Genomic DNA, 22,606 nt, shown 5'->3' on the forward strand with positions numbered 1-22,606 from the left:
GACATGTCTCAGGTCAAAGCAAGAAAAATGATTAGCTTGGGATAAAGAGCCCTATTAACAAAGCCCAGGGGACCAGATTTGTTGTGTAGCAGAAGAGATCTGTGATTAGGATGAAAAAACCAGGAATTTCAGTCAGTGTGGTAGTATTTTTCAAAGAGCCATATGTATTAGCATCAGCTGAATTGCATGTAAGAAATCCAGATGTTGGGGGGCACCTGGGTGGCTCAGTCGTTAAGCGTCTGCCTTCCGCTCAGGGCGTGATCTCGGCATTCTGGGATCGAGCCCCGCATCAGGCTCCTCTGCTGGGAGCCTACTTCTTCCTCTCCCACTCCCCCTGCTTGTGTTCCCTCTCTCACTGGCTGTCTCTGTCAAATAAATAAATAAAATCTTTAAAAAAAAAAAAAAAAGAAATCCAGATGTTGGGAAAATCCCAAACCTACTAAGCCAAATTTCTGTTGGGGAAGGGGGGAGCCGCCCCCAGGTTTATGCACACTGAAGTTGACAATCTTTGTGTCAGTGATTCTCGGCCCTAGCTGCAGGTTGAAATCACCTAGAAACCCACTCCAGAAATTCTGATTAATTGGTCTGGATGACCCCACGGCACCAGACTTTTGTCAGCTCCTGCGAGGTGATTTTAAAGTGCTGCCAAAGTTGAGAACCTCGGCTCCGTACTAAGATAGAAGGTATGAATGCCAGCTAGCAACAGTTCAACTTCAATTGAATAGTTGAGAAATGGGCTTATTAAGTTTGTGGAACACTCTAGTTAGATAATTCCTTAACATGCACTGTGAGTCACCTTTCCAAGATAAATGCATTTCATTTTTATAACAGTGACTTCTCTGCTCTGGTAATCAGAACCTGGGACTTCAAGTCGTTGTGAACAAAAGTCATGATTTTCTCTGGCTTTCGGTTCTTCACTCTCCCTGTGATTCTGGTTTCTCTCACAAGGTTAACTGTGAGCAATGACAAATAAAAATATTATAGAGTGCTTTGAAACAATGGTGTATGTCCGACAAGGACCTGAGCCATTGGGGTTCACTGTGGGCTTCCTCTTCTCTGTGGTCATGTGTTATCTTCGACTCCAGGTGCCAAACCTGGTCGTTAGCACTGGAGACAATGAATGCAGGTGCATTTGCAGGTACATTTGATCAGGTCCCAGAGAACAGGTACTTTCCCAGTTGGAGAAATGTCTGGTAGTCATCAGGTACAGCAGGCAACCATTTCACAGCAGAGTAGGGGTGATTATGCTACTGATATTAGTCATGTGTGCCTTGGATTACATCTGAGTCCATACCAGGGATCTTTGCACTTGGGACCTTATCTGATTGTGTAATGACATTAATTGGCCCCTGAAGGGATTCGACTGAATTTCTGGTACTGGCTCTTCCCTTACGCTCTTGAAACTACATTCTAGGTAATTGGCCTCTTTCTCTACAGAGCACAATTTTGCTCGTTATCTTTCTTTTTAATTGTGGTAAAATACACACAATGTAAAAGGCACTATTGTAATGATTTTTAAATTTAAATTCAGTTAATTAACATATAATGTATTATTGGTTTCAGAGGTAGAGGTCAGTGATTCATCAGGCTTATATAATTTACCCAGTGCTCATTACATCACATGCCCTCCTTAATGTCCATCACCCAGTTACCCGATCCCCCCACCCACCTCTCCTCCAGCACCCCTCAGTTTGTTTCCTATGATAAAGAGTCTCTTACAGTTTGTCTCCCTCTCTCTGATTTCATCTTGTTTTATTTTTTCCTCTCTTCCCCTATGATCCTGTTTTGTTTCTTAAATTCCACATGAGTGAGATCACAGAATTGTCTTCTCTGATTGACATATTTTGCTTAGCATAATACCCTCTAGTTCCATCCGCGTCGTTGCAAATGGCAAGGTTTCAATTTTTGATGGCTGAGTAATATTCCATTGTGTATATATATACATCTTTATCCATTCATCTTATTGGAACCATTTTGAAATGTACCATTCAATGGCGGTACGTACACTCACATTGTGAAACTCATATCCAGAATTCTTTTCACTGTGCAAAATTGAAACCTTACCCATTACACAACTTGCCATTCTCCCATCTCCCCAGCTACATACCGTCTTTTGAACATGAGAGTTATCAATTTAATCTACTCTTTATAAACTTTCCTAAAATTTCCCAGTCTATGAAGTTTACTTGGTGCTAGCCACATTTGCCAATCCAATCTTATTAAATTTAAATATTTCCTTTCTCCTTTGTAAGCCCACATATATCACTGGGCTAAGACACCGTATACTCTAAAAGCAAGTACATTCTGTTTTTTCATTAGGAAAATGTCTGTCCATTTAACAAAGAATAAAAGTGAAATACTATAAACTGAGTTTCATTGGGTGAAAAATTTACTGGTGCTAGAGAAATAGTTAACTCTCAAGTGTTGGAGGAGGAGAAAACTGATTCCACAAATTAGACAGTATCTATCAAAAAAAAAATGTAGACCTCTCTTCATCAGCTATTCAACTGTCAAGGCTTTACATATATATATTCAGAAAAATAAAATATAACTTAAATCGGAATCAACAGGGGACTGGTTAAATATTTATAGTACACCATAAAGAACTATTACACAACTGTTAAAATAATGTGAGAGTTCTATGTGTGCTGATACAAGAGCTAAAATATATTATTAAATGGAACATTCAATGCATATGGAATGACATAAGCTTTTTGTGAAAAAAATGTATTTTTTTTTACTGAAAGAGAGAGGAAAGGGAGCAGAAGAGGGAGAGGGAGAGAATCCCAAGCAGACGCCACACTGAGCACAGAGCCCAATGAGGGGCTCAATCTCAGGACTCTGAGATCATGAGCTGAGCTGAAATCAAGAGTCAGGTGCTTAACTGACTGAGCCACCCATGCACCCCCAAAATCTCTTGGTGTCTAAAGATATTTTTCCTTTTCTGGAAAGATTCACAAGCAATTGTTAACAACTGCAGCTTGGTGGAAATAGGCAAGTGGTTGGGAGTTGGGGAGGGGAGGAACACATTTGTGTTTCATTTAAACCTCTCAGTACTATCGGAATTTTTAAAAACATGTGCTTGTATTACTTTAAAATTATTTTTAAATGTCAACCGCATTATCTAGCCAATGGAATTACAGGTCATTTAAATTTTACTTTTATCATTTTCTATAGATGCAGAAGTATGTTTTAAAAATCTCTATCCATTTGAAAGGCAAAACAAGACATAAAGTTTAATTTCATGCCTTAGATATTTGGGCAAATAATTACTTTCATGACTAGTTTAAGTCCTATAGTCTTCCATGGTTTCTGTGTCTACAAAAAAAAACAAGCCACAACCCAATCAATCAAACAAATTTGCTTTCTTTTCTTTTCTTTTCTTTTCTTTTCTTTTCTTTTCTTTTTTCTTTTCTTTTCTTTTCTTTCTTTCTCTTTTAACTGCAGCACTTTATTTCCCTCACACAATGACCTGTTGCTGGAGTCTAATGTTCTCACATGACAGTAGAAAAGCACAATTTGTTGTCATCTCTTGAAGAATTGAGAACTGTGTGCAAAAACCTCACATAAATTAAAAGGATGAATAAATTTACAGTTGTAAATGCAAACCATTTTCCAATTCAAGGCAATTAACAGCCCAAGGTGTTCTGGCAGGAAAACACTGGGTAAGAAAGCAAAGTGGGTCCTAAGGCTCGGATCTTCCCAAGGTCCAGCAAGACAGAAATGGCAACTGGTTCAGGACCCCTGCCAGCCTCTAGAGAAACCCTGGGATAGGCAGCTCTTACACATTAATATCCTGCACAGATCGAGAACCTCATGGTCTTGGAGATGCTCCAATCAATGGATTTCTCTTCCATAAACATGTTCTCAACCTCAACCACGAAGTGACCGAGTGGGAGGTGCTAAGGGTTTAAATCAAAGGTATGTACAGGGTATTAAAGATATACCAAGGGAACAGTTAACTTGGATACAAAGTCAAGATCAGCAACAAGTTCTACAATCCAGTGCTGATACCAGATCCAAGCTTCAAGGACAAATTTCTTTTCAAAGGCTTATTCCAGTCTCTCGAGGCTAGCATGAGGTGTATATATTTACCCGGGGAAATTTATACTTGGGAATTCACTCACACAGCAAATGCTGCACATCTGCTCACAGTCCATTTGGAAGAATTTGCGGTGGACATTGGAGGGGTCCGACGCACCATACTCCTGCTGGCTAATCCACATCTGCTGGAAGGTGGATAGCGAGGCCGGGATGGAGCCCCCGATCCACACGGAGGACTTGCGTTCAGAAGCTATGATCTTGGTCTTCATCATGCTGGATGCCAGAGCTGTGATCTCCTTCTGCATCCTGTCGGCGATGCCGGGGTACATGGTGGTCCCACCAGACAGCACCGTGTGAGCATAGAGTTCCCTCCAGATGTCGACGTCACACTTCCTGATAGAATTGAAGGCGGTCTCCATACCTGAGGAAGGAAGGCTGGAAGAGCGCCTGCGGGCAATGGAACTGCTCGCAGCCAATGGTGATCACCTGCTTGTCCGGCAGCTCATAGCTCTTCTCCCGGGAGGCGGAGGACGCGGACGCAGCCATCTCCTACTCAAAGTCCAGGGCGACCGAGCAGAGCTTCTCCTTGATGTCACGCGTGATTTCCCGCTCAGTGGTGCTAGTGAAGCTGTAGCCATGCTCCGTGAGGGTCTTCATGAGCTAGTCCGTCAGATCCTGGCCAGCCAGGTCCAGATGCAAGATGGCATGGGGTCAGGGGGTACCCCTCGTAGATGCGCAGTGTGGGTGACCCTGTCCCCAGAGTCCATGACAATAGCAGTGGTGCGGCCAGAGGCATACAGGGACAACACAGCCTGGATGGTAACGTACATGGCTGGGGTGTTGAAGGTCTCGAACATGGTCTGAGTGATCTCATGGTTGGCCTTGGGGTTCGGGGGGCCTCGGTCAGCAGCATGGAGTGCTCCTTGGGGGCCACGCACAGCTCCTTGTAGAAGGTGCAGTGCCAGATCTTCTCCACGTTGTCCCAGCTGGTGACAATGCCATGCTCCATGGGGTACTTGAGGGTCAGGATGCCCCACTTGCTCTGGTCCTCGTCGCCCACGTAGGAGTCCTACTAGCCCAAGCCCACCAGCACACCCAGGTGTCCGGGCTGCCCGATGATGGACGGGAACATGGCTCCGGGGGGCATCATCCCCAGCAAAGCCCGCCTTGCACACGCCGGAGCCAGGGTCGATGTCGAGAGTGGCGATCTCCTCTTCCACTGCGGTGGGTGGAGGTGGACGGGGAGGCGGCCCCGCGGGGGAACGCGGAGCGCCGGCCGAGTGAGACGGCTTTATTCTCTTTTTTGACAAGAGAATAAATGACATTTACTAAAAATCCCCTCAGTTTTCTCCTTGACGCCCTGAAAGCACTCTTTGTAGAAGCTTTGTTAGTTTTATTATTTCTTTAAGCCTTAGTACAGGATTTATCATTTCCTATAGATTTTGCTTAGATAGTTTTCCTCAAAGATCGTGTTATTGCACTGAATAGAATATAACATCTACAGATCCCTGAGGGTCTAAGGCACTTGAAGTTCCTGTGTTGTAATAAGATTGCCTTTTTTGCTTCTTGTAGTCCTGGGAGTTAAGCTTTATTACTAGTGAAAATATTCTGCTATTCTCAGGTCAAAGAGATATAGTCTTAATATCCATACTCTGAAACTTAGTGCCATAGAACAAAACTGTCTTCCCACTTCTGGAAATAAGCTCAAGATTTCCATAGATATCATGCACCGAAAGTTAGGTAAGAAAATCGTTTCCTTTTTTCCGTTGTGAAAAGACATGTGATATTAATTTTCTGGTTATCAGAGTTAATATAATGTTTATCTCTGTGCATGAATAAACACATTGAGCAGTTACACAAATCAATGCTGTAAGTCAATAAATAAGCCATACCGGTGTAAAATAAAAAAAAAGTCAATGACTTTTTTTTAAAAGATGTTTTCCTTTAAAATGGTTCACTTTGAAAGACAATAAACAAAACTCATATTCACTTGTAGTTACCAGAATATTAGAATCACAAAAAAAGTCCAGGCTGCATTGTACAATTTTAAATGGCCTTCCTGATTGAACTCACCCCTACTATGTCCCAGCATAAAAATGCAGAATGTACTTTTTTAGAATTGAGTAGTACTCATTGGAAAATAAATTTCTGGCAAAAGCACAAACTATGTGTGGTTCCCATAGAATTAAACAAAAATAGATCTTGTTCAAAATAACAATAAAAATCCCATGGGACTGACTAATAAAAGATGACTGGCACACTTTGAATTCCATTGCAAGGGCTACAGAGAACTTTAAAAATTGGTAACACGGTAGAATCATTTATCATTCTTCATAACTATGGCTGCCATCTTGGAACGCTTCTGGTGACCGTGCCTTCAATAAGAGCTCAGGCTACTGACACACTGGGAAAGACAGAGGTTGCGTCTTCTGTACTTGGGGGTTTCAACAGACCAACAGTGAGCTATCCAGACAACACAGATGTAGGCATTGTGCTGGTCACAGCAGGATCATACCTTAGATACAACTTCTTGTTAAATTTGTGCTAAAGTCTCTAAAATGTCATTCCACAGATCAGTCACTTTTCTTGCTATCAGATTCTAAAATAATATAATCAGAATATACTGTTCTTTAAGGTTTTTCACATAAGGATGTAAAATATCAGGGAGCCTGGTGGCTCAATTGATTAAGTGTCTGCCTTCGGCTCAGGTCATGATCTCAGGGTCCTGGGATTGAGCCCCCAGTTGGGCTCCCTGCTCAGTGGGGAGCCTGCTCTGCCCCTCCTCCTGCTCATGCTCTCTCTCTCTCTCTCAAATAGATAAAATCTTAAAAAAAAAAAAAAGGTGAAAATTATCATGTCATGTACCATATGATTGCATTCATATGTGGAATTTAAGAAACAAAACAAAGAAAAAAAGAGACAAACCAAAAAACAGACTTTTTAAAAAAAAAGATTATTTTTTTAATTATTTGATAGAGAGAGCGAGCACAAGCAGGAGGAGTGGCAGGCAGAAGGAGAGGGAGAAGCAGGCTCCCCACTGAGCAGGGAGCCCAATGCAAGGCTCCATCCCAGGACCCCGGGATCATGACCTGAGCTGAAGGCAGACGCTTCACCGACTTAGCCACCCAGGTACCCCCCAAAAACAGACTTTTAAATTAGAGAACAAACTGGTGGATACCAGAGGGGAGGTGGGTAGGAGGATGGTGAAATAGGTGAAGGAGATTAAGAGTCCATTTAAAGTGACGACGAGCACTGAGTAACGTATAGAATTGTTGATTCAGTATATTGTACACCTGAAACTAATATAACTCTGTACATTAATTTTAATGGAGTTTAAACAATAAAATAAAATAAATAAAAATTAAAAAACAAAGAAATTATCATATCAGATTTTCAGTTCACTTTGCATACTATAAATGCAGCATAGACCCAAACCCCTTCCAGTGGTCATGTAATTTTCCCCGTATTCAGTAAAAGCATTGATTAAAAAAAAAAGAAAGAAAGAAACATAGCTAAATGGTTATATAATTTTTTTTAAGTGAACTCTACACCCAACGTGGGGCTTGAACTCATGATCCCGAGATCAAGAGTCAAATGTTCTACCGACTGAGCCAGCCAGGTGACCCTGTAATTTTTATACCTTCATAAGAATTTTTATAGAATAAATTCAGTGATCAAGAAAGATCCTTCATTCAGAATATGTATCTTAGAAAATATAGTCATTTAAAATAGCATAAAGATTCCTGTGCCTATTTATTTTCTAGGAAGAGTTTTCTAAGAGACGTTGAAGGAAAAGGTTCCAGTAAGGAAAATATGAAATGCAAGTCATTTGTGTGTGTTTAAGTGTTAGTTAGCTGGCTTGCCCTTGCAAATGGTTGGATGGGATTATTTCCCCACTCCCAAATCCTTTCAAAAGAAAAGAAAAAAAATCCCTGTTCTCTGCTTACTAGATCAGGTGACCAGGTCCACACAAGCCCCAAAGACTAGGGAGTAGTTCTCTACAGGGACCCTCACCTGCTGGTGTGCAGGGCTCCCATCTTTCCACCTCCATGGTCTTTGAATGGCCATGTAGGTATCAGAGAGTCATGGTTGCTATCAGGGAAACTGCCTAAAAGACTCAAAATTGGGGGCACCTGGGTGGCTCAGCCGATTAAGCATCTGAGTTCAGCTCAGGTCATGATCCCAGGCTCCCTGGATAAAGCCCTGAGTCAGGTTCCCCGATGAGTGGGGAGCCTGCTTCTCCCTCTGCCCCTACCCCCTGTTCATGCATGTTCACTCACTCTCTCTCTCAAACAAATAAAATCTTTTTTTTTTTTAAGATTTTATTTATTTATTTGACAGAGATAGAGACAGCCAGCGAGAGAGGGAACACAAGCAGGGGGAGTGGGAGAGGAAGAAGCAGGCTCACAGCAGAGGAGCCTGATGTGGGGCTCGATCCCAGAACACCGGGATCACGCCCTGAGCCGAAGGCAGACGCCTAACCACTCTGCCACCCAAGCGCCCCACAAACAAATAAAATCTTTAAAAAAAAAAAAGACTCAAAATTGTTTGGGCGTCACTATAATATGTTTGTAGAATGACATTGTTACCAAGATGTGTGGTGGAGGAGCAGAAAGAACATGGATTTTAACCTCTCAATCTTGGTTCCACCCTTCCAGCATGTCATCTTGCACAAATCATTTTACCTAAGCCTCAGTTTCCACTTCTATAAAATAAGGATAATAATTATTTCATAGATATTTTTGGAGGGAAGTAAATGTGATATTTTTTTAGTGCATCTTGAATGTAAAAGGCTCTTTAGCAATTATTAGCTATGATTATTGTTCTTGTTGTGACTGTTGGTTATGATTTCCTTCTTTAGTTGTTACACTTAACATTTATATTCCCTCCTTGCCAATCCAATATTTTTATTCTTAAGTCTCTCGTGGTGCTAGAATGTTGCTTAAACAACTGTCTCCCCTACCAGGTTGGAAGGGCCTTGGGGGCAGAGATCTGGTCAACTTCATCTTTGTACCCCTCCCTCTAGCCTGGCATTCCCAATGCAAGTTGTTTTCTGCATGCTGAACATGGCTGAACATACCAGAGCCTACTTAATTAAGCTTACTTGAACCTTTCCATTTGAAATTACTAAAAATATGCCAGTGTTTCAGAAAGCCTAAATTCACCTCCAGAACTGCTTATGAAATGTATTTCAACATACGCAATCAATGCCAAGACATAATGGCAATGTCGAAGCACAGAGCAACACCTTACTGCTGCTTACGGCTGTTCATCAGGAAATAGAGTGGTCCATCTATGCATTTGTTCTCCTTTGAAGTATCCCCTATGAAATTTGTGATGTGCAAGTATCAACAGCCTCATTATGCAGGTGAAGAAGGTGAGACAAATAAGATTAGTAAATGCCTTCATGAAAGTCTGATATTTAATCAATGGTGACACTGGCACAGAACTAACATGTCCTATACTTCACCCCCTTTGAAATAGAACATTTATGTCTCAGGATTAAGCACTGGTGTACATGTGGGTCCTAACCAGAGAGTTGAATACATAGCTGCTACTATCATTACTCCTGCCAATGTAATTTCCTTCCTGGTTGGAATTGATTGTTTCCTCATTTCTATCCCCAAAACTCTGTTGATATGTCTCTAATGGCACTTACGGTAGACCACATTTCATCAAAAACAATGTGACTTTTAATTTTTCAACCTGAAGTACCCAAAGTGTCCTTTACAGAGTGGGGTTGATATCGACACAAAGATTAGGTGTCCCTGATGGGTAGACTTTTCAGGGAAACAGAGAAAGAGTTGTGCAGATTGCTCCCTGGTTTGGGGAAGGCTCCCTATGACATTAATCCACAAGCTTAACAAATATACAAAGTGGGACAAATAAGTCCATGACATACAAGGAGGGAACATTACTAATTAAGAGAGATTTGTGTTTCCTGGATAAAAGGAAGAAGGACAGTTTCATACCTAATGTTGCTTTGGTACTTCTTACCATAATCGATTGCAACTGTGTAATAAAAATTTCCCCTTGCTTTCTTTATAAAAATCTTGAGAAAAGACAGTGACCCTTCTCAGCGCCTGGCTCCTATTTTGGGTATGATGTCTCCACCCTAACCAAAATGGGCTTCAGCTTGGAAACTTGTATAACTGTTGTAAAGTCACATCAGGCCCAACTCTTGAGGCAGTGCCAGACAGGACAGGAGGAAATGCCTCCTCCACTCAGCCATTTTCCCTGACATACATATAGACAAGTAATATTTCTGAAGGGCCGTAAATGGGCCATCTACCACGTTAGTGGGAATCCACTGGGGCTTGCCTTGCTAAAGGCAGAGAGACAACTAGGTAGGGTAGACAATATTCTCCCTGCTACCCCCGCCCCCGCCAAAATTCCTTCCCACTGGGCCAGCTGATGCTTGCAATTCTACAGAGTTTCATCCCTTAGTTTCCTAATGAGGATACTCCTGAGAAAGAAAACACACCAAACCTTGGTTTATTTTCTTTTCTGACTCTTTGGAGAAAGGAATTGATCAGATTGTTTCTTGAAAGCAGTGTAATAGAGAATAGGGCTACTGAGTAAGGGGGTAAGGAGAAAACAGAAGAGGGAAAAATCTCTAGCCAGCTTTTCTTGGGCCATGTGGGAAATTCTGGGTCCCTCTGTCCTGGGAACGTCCTCACCATTAATGGAACAGTAAAGAATCCTAGAACCAGTCCTTTAAAGGAATTAGTGTGTTAGCTAGACTTGGAGATAAAATGTCATTTTTCTGCAAGTCCTCCACAACTAAGTTGTCTTTTGCTCAAGATTCTGATACAATGACTCATATCCTAGAGGCTTTGGAAAGATATGCCTATGAGATAGTCTAAATTCTGAGTGTGGTCATTGTATCTAGTCTAAATTCTGAGTGTGGTCATTGTATCTAAAACAGGAGGGCAACCTTTTTTGCTAGAAACACTGCAAAACAGAAGCCTTCATCTTCCAGAGCCCTGCTCAACTGTTCTTAAGAAACTATACGCTGATAAATTCTTCAGCACTGCTATTTTTCGCTTTCACTGGTAGATCAAGGGCTTCAAGGTCCAAGATCTCCAGCTGCCTTGTTTCCTTCTGTCTTTATCAGAGTGGCTGCAGCAGCAGCTATGGGGGTGGTAACTCTGGGAGCCCTTCCTATCTTTGCCCCTCTTTCCCTAATTCTAAACTTGAACGTGGTCACGCCTTTCCCTTCAGAGACACCTACCAGAACATGATAGCTCAGGCTATTACTTTCCTGTAATGCAAAAGCACATTGTAAGCACTGCAATAATTTCATAGTATTTGAAATTATCACTCAGATATGTGAGGAAGTTCACAAAAATGTAAGCGAGACCTGCTTTAAAAAATCTGTTAACAATGTATAGTATATATGCACATATACATATATCACATATTAAATAATATATGCTGTGCTGTATACTTCAAAGCTGCTAAAGAGCAGATCTTAAGCATTCTCACCACACACGCAAAATGGTCAGGTGGGCAGGGGGAATAGATGAAGGTGGTCAATAGGTACGAAGTTTCAGTTATAAGATGAACTAAGTACAGAGCAGGTAATGTGCGACATCATGACTATGGTTAACAATGCTGTATGGTATATTAGAAAGTTGCTAAGAGAGCAGATCCTGAAAGTTCTCATCACGAGGAAAAAAAAATTGTTTTGTCACTATATGAAGAGATGAATGTTAACTAAACTTACTGTGGTGATCATTACGCAATATATGTGTGTTGAGTCAATATGTCATATATCTTAAACTCATACAGTGATGTACATCAATTATATATCAATGAAACTGGAGGGAAATAAAGGTAACATGTGAGATGATGGAGATGTTAACCAACTTTACTATGGTAATCATCTCGCAATTCATACGTATATCAAATCATCATGTCACACACCTTAAACATATAACAGCATATGGCAATTATATCTTAATAAAGTAGCAAAAAATCCCTGGCTATTTATATATTGTCAGGAGCGCAAACAATAATAGTAATAATAATCCAGTTTACGCTTGGACAGTGGTTTATGGGACATGTTCTTTGGCTAAAATATTTTTATTTTGCTCAATATTTGTATATAAGCTAAGTTGACATAGTTCACAGGAAACTGGAGCTCCCTTCTAGGCTCAGCCATGAGCCTTAGAACAGACCTCCATTTTCCATGGAACCGAACATCTGAGTGCAGCTTAGTAGCTTCCTACTGACGTAGGAAACATGGCAGCTGAAGAAGCCTCTGCACCCCCAGGGCCAGGTCCTGGGAGCTCCTTCCTTCCAGTTCCTCCACCTTGACTCCTATTTTTTAAAAATTTTTATTCAAATTCCAGTTAGTTAACATACAATGCAATATGGGTTTCTGGAGTAGAATTCGGGATTCATCACTTACATACAATATCCAGTGCTCATCACAAGTGCCCCACCTTAATACCCATCACCCATCTAGCCCATCCCCCACCCAACTCCCCCCATCAACCCTTAGTTTATTCTCAGACGTTAAGAGTCTCTAGGGGCACCTGGGTGGCTCAGTCAGTTAAGCGTCTGCCTTCAGCTCAGGTCATGATCCCAGGGTCCTGGGATGGAGCCCTGAGTCAAGCGGGGAGCCTGATGCTCTCCCTGCTTGTGCTCTCTCTCTCTCTCTGACAAATAAAATCTTCAAAAGAAAATTTCACACATGAGTGAAATCATATGGTATTTGTCTTTTCTTTCCGCCTTGATAACTATAGAACCCTCTCCCTCAGTCACTCAGTTTATCCTACCCTGGCTCTCTAGAAATAGTCACTTCAATTTATGACCCGGCTATTTCTAGAAACTCTAAGTGTTTTGTAGACATTTTCCTGTTCAACCCACAACACCTCTAAGAGACCCACGAGACACAGAGTTCCATTATTGCAACAAAGTAAATTTGGTGCATGTAGTCTAAAATATTTGCATACGGCAAGCTGATAACGCTGCTGTCACAAGGAATCAAAGCCTAATCCATTAAGATATGATTGCCTTATTTCTTTAGAACCCCAGGATTTTTTGGTGTGCCGTTGTAGTGGAAGTATGCAGAAATGTTCCTTAGTAAATGGAAAAAAGTAATTTAACCTTTCCGAGAAAATTCAGCAAGCGTGAGATTGTCACAATTAGAATCAGTTGTCTTTTCCAAATTTAGGTGACCTTTTTTAAGTGGAGCAATTAAAGTCTACTTCAACACAAAGAAGTTAAGGTTTCATTCAAGAACCAATATCTAAATTCCAAAATTATTTCAGTGCCAAAGCTCTGCTTACTTTAAACTGAGAAAAATAATAGAGGATTTTTAAAACACTGCACGAGCACACTTAAGTATTTGATATAGTCTCACAACGAGTATATTCCATGATTTTATCTACTTTCAGATGTCAAAGAAGTAGAAAAGACTTGAAAAGTAAAGTAATTGATAATGAAGGCTCCGATCAGTTTTGCACAGCAGAACAAGTGACCACATTATTTAGGGAAATAAAAATATTCAGTACCAGACTGTCCCTTTCATTTGTGACTTAAGGGAGGGGTCAGGGATCAACAGTGGCTTTTTAGCCAGTATTCCCTTCAGGAGCTCTACAGAGAGGATTAGCAAAACAAGAAGATATGGGAAGGATCCAGCATGTTCTTTTCCCTGACCTGCTAGAAGAAAAAGCAAAGAACCCCGCTCAGGCCTGGTGTGTCCCTATTCACCTCAGCTCCTCACACTAGGACAGTTTACGAGGCTTACTATTTACTTGTTTAAGAACAATAATAACAATTCTTGCACCTAATGTGTTTTCAAAACACTTTCTTATCCTTTCTCACTTTGTCCTCACCCAGCCCATTATCTCCATTTGCCAAATGCAGACACAACTCACGTTCTCTGAAATCCAGTCTGCAACTACTCCTCAACCACCATGAGATGCTATGTTGAGATACAATCCATATTTGCGGCAGATCAGAGGAAAACATCTGTGCCCTACCCATGCCTGGCCCTCAAGAGCGACCGTGGGACTCGAGTGTGGTTCTCTCCAGAGGGTGGGGGTTGTGGACCATCCGCTTGACCTCTGGGGTGGAGATAAAGGACAGAGGGTTCTGTGCCATCCTGTGCCCCAGGTCCCACCTTCCCAGGCTGAGTCACTGCGTCCAATTAAACAGAACGCACCCTGTTGTAAAATGGCCCTGTGAATTATCCCCACATTTCAGCTGCACAGAGTACATGCAATCAAGCTCACTGCAGTGTATGTATTACCATCATTCTAGCTCATATTGGATTGGTTGCAGTGCACAGAACCCATTATGAGGTCTGCCATGAGAAACTTACATTCTGCCTTTAAAAATGTCCAATAGGGATTAGTTCCACCCTTGACCTAAGCTAAAATGAGACACATGAGTACATTTTATGATCAAAGAATGCCAAGATAACTATGCGATGGGTTTCAGAGAAATATATCTCCACTTTGAAAGTGAGCCAGAAGTCGTATCTTACTCCTGAAAAAAAGATGTTTCTTTACCAAAACCACATAAGAAACTTCAAAACTTTCTTTAGAAAATTCTTAGTTTTTGTTTGCAGTGGAGAAATGTGAAACCTACGTATCTATTGGAAATATCTATTGCTTTAGTAACCATGTTACTTTGGATGGCTACATGTCTCCCAAATGGCCCAGAGAAAGAGTTTTCCTATTTTATGAACAGGTGTAGATTTCTGCCTGCCACTGTAGCAGTTTTCATGTTATAATTTCAGAATACTCTGAAGTACTATTATTATCACCATATGTTTACAAAAAGGAAACTGTATTATAAAAAGAAGGACCAGCACTTACAGTCAGTGATTCTCAAAGTGTAGACAGAGGATCGCTGTGACCCAGAGATCTTTTGGAGAGTGATGCCAGGTCCTTCCTTTTCCAACCACGTATCCGTGTGAGGCAGGGTCTTCTTCATCTACGTACTTCAACAAAACAACACGTTGCAATGTGTCAATGCAGAAGCAGATTGTTGAATCCAACTGCCTTTTGTTAGGCCAGACATCATAGAGGTTGGCGAGATGTAAAACAATGCCGTTTCTCCCGCTGAATGTGTTTTTCCTTTGCAAAATACTGCTGTTATAAAAATATATTTATGTTAATAGGTTATAGGTTTCTATTGTTACTTTGAAATATTAAGTATTTTTTAAATTTCTCAATTTTAGTTTCTAATATGGCAAATAGCAATAGATATAACTCACATAACCAAAAGCTCAATGAATTTTTTTAAATATTTTATTTATTTGTTTGACCGAGAGAGAGAGACAGCCAGCGAGAGAGGGAACACAAGCAGCGGGAGTGGGAGAGGAAGAAGCAGGCTCCCAGTGGAGCAAGGAGCCCGACACAGGGCTCAATCCCAGGACTCTGGGATGATGCTCTGAGCCAAAGGCAGATGCTTAATGACTGAGCCACCCAGGCGCCCCTCAATGAATTTTTAAAAGAATTTTAAAAAGGTACTAAAAAGTTTGAGATTTGGGTGAAAGAATAGCGGCTTCTTTAAAAAAACAAGTCAAATCATATTATCAAAAGAAGATAACAAGGATGAATTTAAAATTAAAATGAAGATCACTGTTGTAGTTCACTGTTGTAGAATTAAAAAAGAAAAAAGATATTTTCAATAAAATTAAGATAAAAATAATACTTTAGGCAAAAGAACCATATGCAAGGACCAAAGAATATGGAAAAACAAAAATCAGACAAGCGCCCTCTCCTGAGACTTTCACAGCAATTTGTTTTTGAAGGGGGAACTTGGGGTATTTGCACTATGGGCTAATAGCAAAATCACTGGGAAGGAAGCGAGTGTTGTTAGCAATGTCTGTTAATTAACAGACAAGTCAGGATACAAGCTAAATGTTTACTAATTATGAGTTGGTTAAATAAAGTGATACATCCTTATGGGGTATATTCAGCCAATTATGTTCTGAAAAGAACATTTAATAACTTGGAAAAATGTTCACAAATATAAAGAGCAGGTTACAAAACAATATTTAGAAAAATATAAGTATGGAAAGAGGGGCACCTAGGTGGCTCAGTCGGTTAAGTGTCTGAATCTTGGTTTCAGCTCAAGTGGTGATCTCTGGGGTCCTTAGATTGAGCCCCATATGGGGCTCCCAGGGAGTCTGCTTGAAGATTCTTACCCTCTGCCCCTCCCCCATTCTCTCCCTCCCTCCCTCTCAAATAAATAAGTTTATTTATTTGAGGGGGGGATGGGGGGAGGGAGATGGAGCACCAGCAGGGGGAGGGGCAGAGGGAGAGGGACAAGCAGAATCCCCATTGAGCAGGGAGCCGAATGAGGGGCTGATCCCAGGACCCCAAGATCATGACTGTGCAGAAGTCAGACACTTAACTGACTGAGCCACCCAGGCGTGCCAATAAATAAATCTTAAAAAGAGAGAGAGAGAGAGAGAATGAGAGAGACAGGAAGGCTACAAACCAAAATGTTAATATTGCTTATCTCTGAATGATGATGAGTGATTATTATTACATTTTTTGTATTTTATTGTATATTTAAAATTTCCCCCAAATAATAATAACCACAATAATAATCTGACAACAAATTTGTTTTTGTAGAGCTATCTAACATTCCTGTTTTCTTCATGCAGTCGGCAAACTGGAGCCATCTCTCCCCAGACAAGCCACACCCATGGACTCCTCCCTGCTTTTAATAAATAGCCCCAGGAAGTCAGTCCCTTCCTTCCCTTTAGAAGGACCACAGGAGCACTCTGTTCTGCTTTTGAATTCAGCAGCTCCAGCATGTGCTAATTGATTTTATTCTGAGAATTTAGAATTAGGTAGTTGGGAGCTGGGTGAACTCTCCCTGAGATAATGAATGCAAATTAATGTGAAAGTGTATCCCCAGGATTTCCTGTAAGAATCTTTTATTACAGTGACAGTGAAGAGTTTTTACAAGTACTTATCATAAATAATGTATTGCCTCTGGTGGCAGGCTAGATCCCTTACGTGACTGTTACTATGGGAACATCAATGTCCATATACAGTTTAATTCTATTCCCAGAAGCTGAAATGAAAGTCGGCATTATCTTAATGTTACAGATGTGAGAATTCAGGCATTCAAAAGCTAAGTAGCTGGCCTGGATCCAACCACATGTCAGAGGACACCCAGGACACTTGTGGCTAGAGCTAGGAGCCTTCACATCATGTACACGTGACCTTGGTTTCCATGGACTCTCCTGTACTAGGGTGACACCAGGACAGCCCATCTGAAGCCTAGGGTGGGCACCAACAGTCTTGTTACCTGGACGCAGTTTACAGGAGGAAGAAGAGGGTGCCACTCCAAGACTCTGAATTAACCGTAGGGGTGAAAGTCAACAGACAAAGGCTAAGAGTGCACTTGCCTGTGACCCTTACTTTGCGCAAGCAGGAGAAGACAGGGCAAGCAGGAAGCGAAGGGACTGTATGTGTGCATGAAAGAGAAAGTGCTAAGAAGCATTTAGACAAGTCAAAGGAAGGCTGTTTCATTTTAAATAAATGTGGCACAGGGAAGAAATGAGGGGCTTATTTAGATGGAAAGGCTAAGAGGGTTTTTTTTTTTTAAATTGTCACAGGGCTGGAGTGACAACAGAGTAACTTTGCTCCTGCTGTCTCCATTGTCACGGGGAATGATGACCCTTCTCCAGCTCATCTTCTAAGCCTCTGTTTTGGGTACAAGGAAGAAAAAAACATTGAAAAACCCCAGAAAAGCTACCTATGGGAAGGTCCTCATTTTAAGTGGAGGTGATAGTCTAGGAAAACAAAGTTACAGTCATATGACTTAACAAAAGAGAATTACTATCTTGCAAAATTGACATAAAAATCTACCCTCTCACGACCCATCGCTTTTCATCCTTTAATACTGTATAACAATCATAATAAATAATACTTAATGATGCTTTACATAAATAACAAATTATTAATTAAAAAAAGACTCTAACACACCATGAAACTTTTTACTCTGGTCTTGGTGAAAGAATTATAGGTCACTCAAAACCCGGGGTCAACAAATATTTTCTTTGAAGGACCAGATGATAAATATTTTAGACTTTGCAGGTTAGACAGGATCTCTTTAAAAATGTAAAAATCATTCTTAGCTCAGATGTATGAAAACATAATTTGCTGTCCCCACCCTAAGCTTTGGCAACAAACATTAAGGGCCATAAAGGGCAGGACAGCAGAGCAGACAGGCCATCCATATCTACCTCCGTCATTTCCACAGACTTAGTCTGTCCTGTTCCCATTGTAGCTCCCTTAAAACAATGCCTAGTGGTCATTAGGCCTAAATATGTGGTTGCTGATTCAGAAAATGATGGCTGGGCTCTGACGGCTGGAGAGAAGTTGCAACTTGTTGAAAGTCTGATTCTTTCCTACTAGGAATCTTAGTGTTGAGAGCCCACAGTAATAAGCCTTTGCTCTCTCCTGGACAACATGAGTATTATCAAGAATGAAATGACTAAATATTATGACTTATAGCACAATATGTCTTACATGTATGAGCATCTCAGTGGAAAAACGGTATTGAAAGGGAGTTACGCAACAGAGGCCTCTTTTACGTGCAAGTCATCCTGGATGGAGGAACACAGGTATTTCCTGATGGAGTGGAAGGAAACTAACAGTTCCTGAGCCAATTTTATGCTAATGCGTTTAACACATTATTTCATATAATCCACATACGTCATTACAAGGTAGAGGATATTACATTTTAGGGGTAGAGAACGGAGCTCCGCGAGACTGAATAACTTGTTCAAGCTCCAAAAATAAATATGTAACAAACCAGGATTCAAAACCAAGCCTGCATGGTCCCATCCAAACTTCAGGCTCCTTCTACTCTCCCTGACTATGGTATTGGTGGTATTTCTAGCTCTGCTGACCATTTGCCTTGTGACCTTTGAGATGATCACTTCACCTCATTCATTAGACACAAATATAAATAGCTACCCATCTCTCAGTAAGTTGAAGGAATTCATGAATGTTACAAAACACAGCACATAGCACTACCTTGCACTCAATAAATATTTGCTGAATTTGAATTATGTTGAACATCTGAATTGGCTGACACTCAGGAGAAAGGAGAGAAGGGTATGGAGAGGAACTGTTTGATTAACCTGAGAGGGAGGAGGAAAAAAGTATGACATGCAGTTAAATGATTATGTAGACTGGGGTATAGGTCCAGACAAAGTAGGGTGCAAAGCAGGATCTAGAGAGCAGAAGAACTTGGGTTTCTAGGAGAACTAACATAAATGTTGCGTCAATTTTCAAAGGATTTTTGTTTTTGCTTTTGTTAGCAACAGAGCCTTTCTTCAGAAACCTTATTTTGAAGCCCAGTATAGAAAACAAATACAGAGCTATTCTTAGCCCTGCTTTCTGGTTTCCATGGTGTCCCCTAAGGAACTTTTATAGAACCCCTCAGGCCAGCTCAGGGCCCGGTTTGAAACTTCCTGCTCTTCTATCTGCCTCCTCCCTCAATGCCCCAATCAAACACAGTATTTTCAATGGATGAATGGTGCCTGTTCCCTTTATCCTAATGCTGGTATAGAGATAAACTCTGTAGAGTGCGTTCTTGCTGATGGTTGTCATGCGCGGAGATGGGGGTGACTTTGGGCCTGGTCTGACTCCAGCTTCCGACGATGGCTCTCTGTTTTATGATACCGCGTTCTCTGTGAAGACGCCATTCTCAAGGCAGTTCTTTCTCCTCAGGACAGATGTGGCCACCAGCAGTTTTGGACTTCTATCATCCCTAGTATCTACAATCTCGGGAGAGCCTGACTCTTGGTTAATAACACAAGACCTCTTGAAGGATCTGTGCCCATCAGTCATGTGCTCATCCTGGTGCAATTACTATGGTTGGAGTCATGCAGAATGATGACTGGCCAGGCCTGGTTCATGCACCCACCCCTAGGGCTGGAGGAAGGCCAGTGCCACCAGCACACATGGATCAAGAAGGATGGGTGTGATGGGTGATGTCCCAAAGTAATACTGAGCACAGAAAAACATATGCCCCCTCCAGAGATCAGAGCCATGATCACCATGGCGAGCAAGCCCAAGATGGGGAGATTTGAAGACCAGGCTGACTGAAGTAATGACATAAGAAAAAGGTAAAAGTAGAACTCAGGCCTAAGGAAGCAAAGAGAAAAGGAGAGAGAAGTGTCCTGTTAGTGTGGACCTGCATTTCCACAGGGGAAAAAGTATGTCTTCAGTCCCTGAAGGAAAAGCAGGTCAATTGTGAAGACATCCAGAGGACTATTTGTCATCAGGATAAGATGAAAAGTCATCAACAAGTGTCTGCATGGGGAGGTTGTGTGGGAACGCAGATTATAAAGTCACTGGGGAAGACTTCAAGACACATTTTTGAAGTGGTTCAGTTGCCAAGGGTGAGAGGGTGGAAAAGAGCAAGACTCAAGCCTCAGGAGTAGAGCGATTTCTTATTTATTTTGGACATACTATCTAGAGAGAAACATTTAGAGTGTTGACTGGCCACAAATAGAACTAAGCCAACCAAAGATAAAGACACATCCATGGTAGTGTGGCCCAGCGGTTAGATGCTCAAGTTCTGGAATCAAATAGATCTAGGTTTAAATATTGACTCCTCCCCTCATGGGGGGTATGACCTCGACACGTTATGTATTCTCTTTGGACCAAGGCTTCCTCATCTGGAAAATAAGGATGATAATAGTTTCTAGTTCATGGGCTTTTGTGATTTAGGATTAATAGAGATAACATTTGCAGAGAACTTTGTACAGCAACCTGCACATAAGTGTACATAAATATTGGTGTTCACAGGATTTAGAAACAAAACGGCTGATACAGGCAATGCAGATATTATATAAATGGTGATATCAAAACATGTAGCCTAAATCAACTGAGGGGAAAATTGCATTGCCTCAGAGGAAAAAAGTGGGAAAGAAGAAGAGAGAACAGACCACTGCAAAGAAGTGACCAGGATACCTGATTTTTTTACTTGAAATAGATAAGTCATTGCAATATATTTTTTCATGCATGCATTCCAGAACTTTTTGCTAAGGGCCATTAAGTGTTAGGCACCATGTACAAGGTACCAGGGATATAAGAAAGAGGTTAAAACTCCCAGCCTTAAAGAGCTCACAGTCTAGAAGAGGAGAGAGAGAAGAACATAAATGATCAGAACAGTGTGATGAGAATGACATAGATTTGCTCAGAGTGTGTGAGGGAGCAGGGCAGTGAGCAGCCAATTCCACTGGACCTTCTATGGCTCCAGAGGGCATTCAAATATGATCTGTTTTATACATTCATGCTGGAAGTGGAACTCAGTAATATATAATCTTAGAAGGTCACATCTAGAAACAAATCTGGCAAATGTTAGTAATTGTTGAAGCTGGAGGATGGGGATTCTTTCCATTATTCTCCCTACTTTTATGTATCTTTGAAAATTTGCCTTATGCAACTTATCTTCTTTTACTGAAGTATAGTTGATACACAGCATTACATAATTTCAGGTATACGACAGAACACTTCAACAAGTCTGTGTGTTATGTTATGCTATGCTGTTATGCTATGGTCCAGCAAGTGCGGACACCTTCTGTCACCACACGGCCCTACTACCATATCATTCACTATATTCCCTGTGCTTTAATTTTCATCCTTGCAACTTTTTCATTTCATAATTGGAGGCCTGTACCTCCCACTCCCTTCACCCATTTTGCCTACCCCCCAACTCCCTAGAGCTTTTTGAAAATGGCATGTGAGACCTAATTTCTCAGAGCCAGAAAAGAGCAGTTAGGTGAAGGAGCACTTGGCAGCAGCCATAATCAGGAATTTATAGACTGTTTGACAAAAGAGGAAAATTGTGCCTCACTTGATATGGATGGAGGAGTAAATGGAACAAAGCAAGGGGCAGGAATCTGGGAAAGACAACTTACGGCAGTGATAGCAAGGGGAAAGGGATAGAAATGGAAAGACAAATGGGAGCAAAAAGGAAAAACTAATAAAAATCAGGAACTCTGAATACCCACTTACCAAAAAAAAAATAGTAATAATAATAATAAGGGGGGAGAAGGAAGGAAAGAAAAAAGAAAATATGCTGAAAGCAGGTTGGGGTGAAAGCATTATAGTGAAATTGAATGACAAAGGTTAACACACAAGTAAAAAATATTGTCAGAGATAGAAAGGGATTCGGATTCTGTTCCAAATGAGGAATCGTGAAAAACAAAAACAGAAGGATGCTCCATGAGGAAACCAAGCACAGAGGGAGAGCCAGAGTGCCACATGAGCTATCCCCAGGATGCTGATGTAAGGTGCTGCAGTTTAAAGAAAACTTTCAGAGTGAGGTTAGGTGACTTTGGGGGAAGATCCATATATATAAATTCATTCTTGACAAGTTCATTCATTCATCTGTTCATTCATTCATTCATTTCAACAAATAGTTCTTAATCTTGTTTTCTGGCAATAAATCGACCTGTCAATCACATTGCTTAGAGCCTAATAATGGAGACAAACAATGAAACAAGCAATTCTAAATAAACTGTGATCGATGCCAACATAGGTAAGGGCATGTGTCA

At 41.1% G+C, this 22,606-nt stretch overlaps 1 long non-coding RNA gene and 1 pseudogene across 4 annotated transcripts in view; both read right to left on the minus strand.

Annotated features, from left to right (window-relative positions):
* The window catches only part of LOC148110422 (uncharacterized), a 130,540-nt gene that overhangs the window by 89,285 nt on the left and 18,649 nt on the right, over positions 1-22,606 (minus strand). For 3 of the 4 annotated variants that reach the window (XR_015724056.1, XR_015724055.1, XR_015724057.1), the window contains exon 3: positions 14,880-15,155. This is a non-coding gene — a long non-coding RNA (uncharacterized LOC148110422). The remainder of the gene's footprint in view (positions 1-14,879; positions 15,156-22,606) is intronic. The other variant, XR_015724058.1, reaches the window with a different exon arrangement.
* Positions 3,461-5,369, minus strand: LOC123788718 (actin, cytoplasmic 2-like; annotated as a pseudogene).

Source organism: Ursus americanus, chromosome 3, assembly GCF_024610735.1.
Source record: "Ursus americanus isolate L20-20 chromosome 3, mUrsAme1.1.p, whole genome shotgun sequence".
Taxonomy (NCBI): Eukaryota; Metazoa; Chordata; class Mammalia; order Carnivora; family Ursidae; genus Ursus; species Ursus americanus.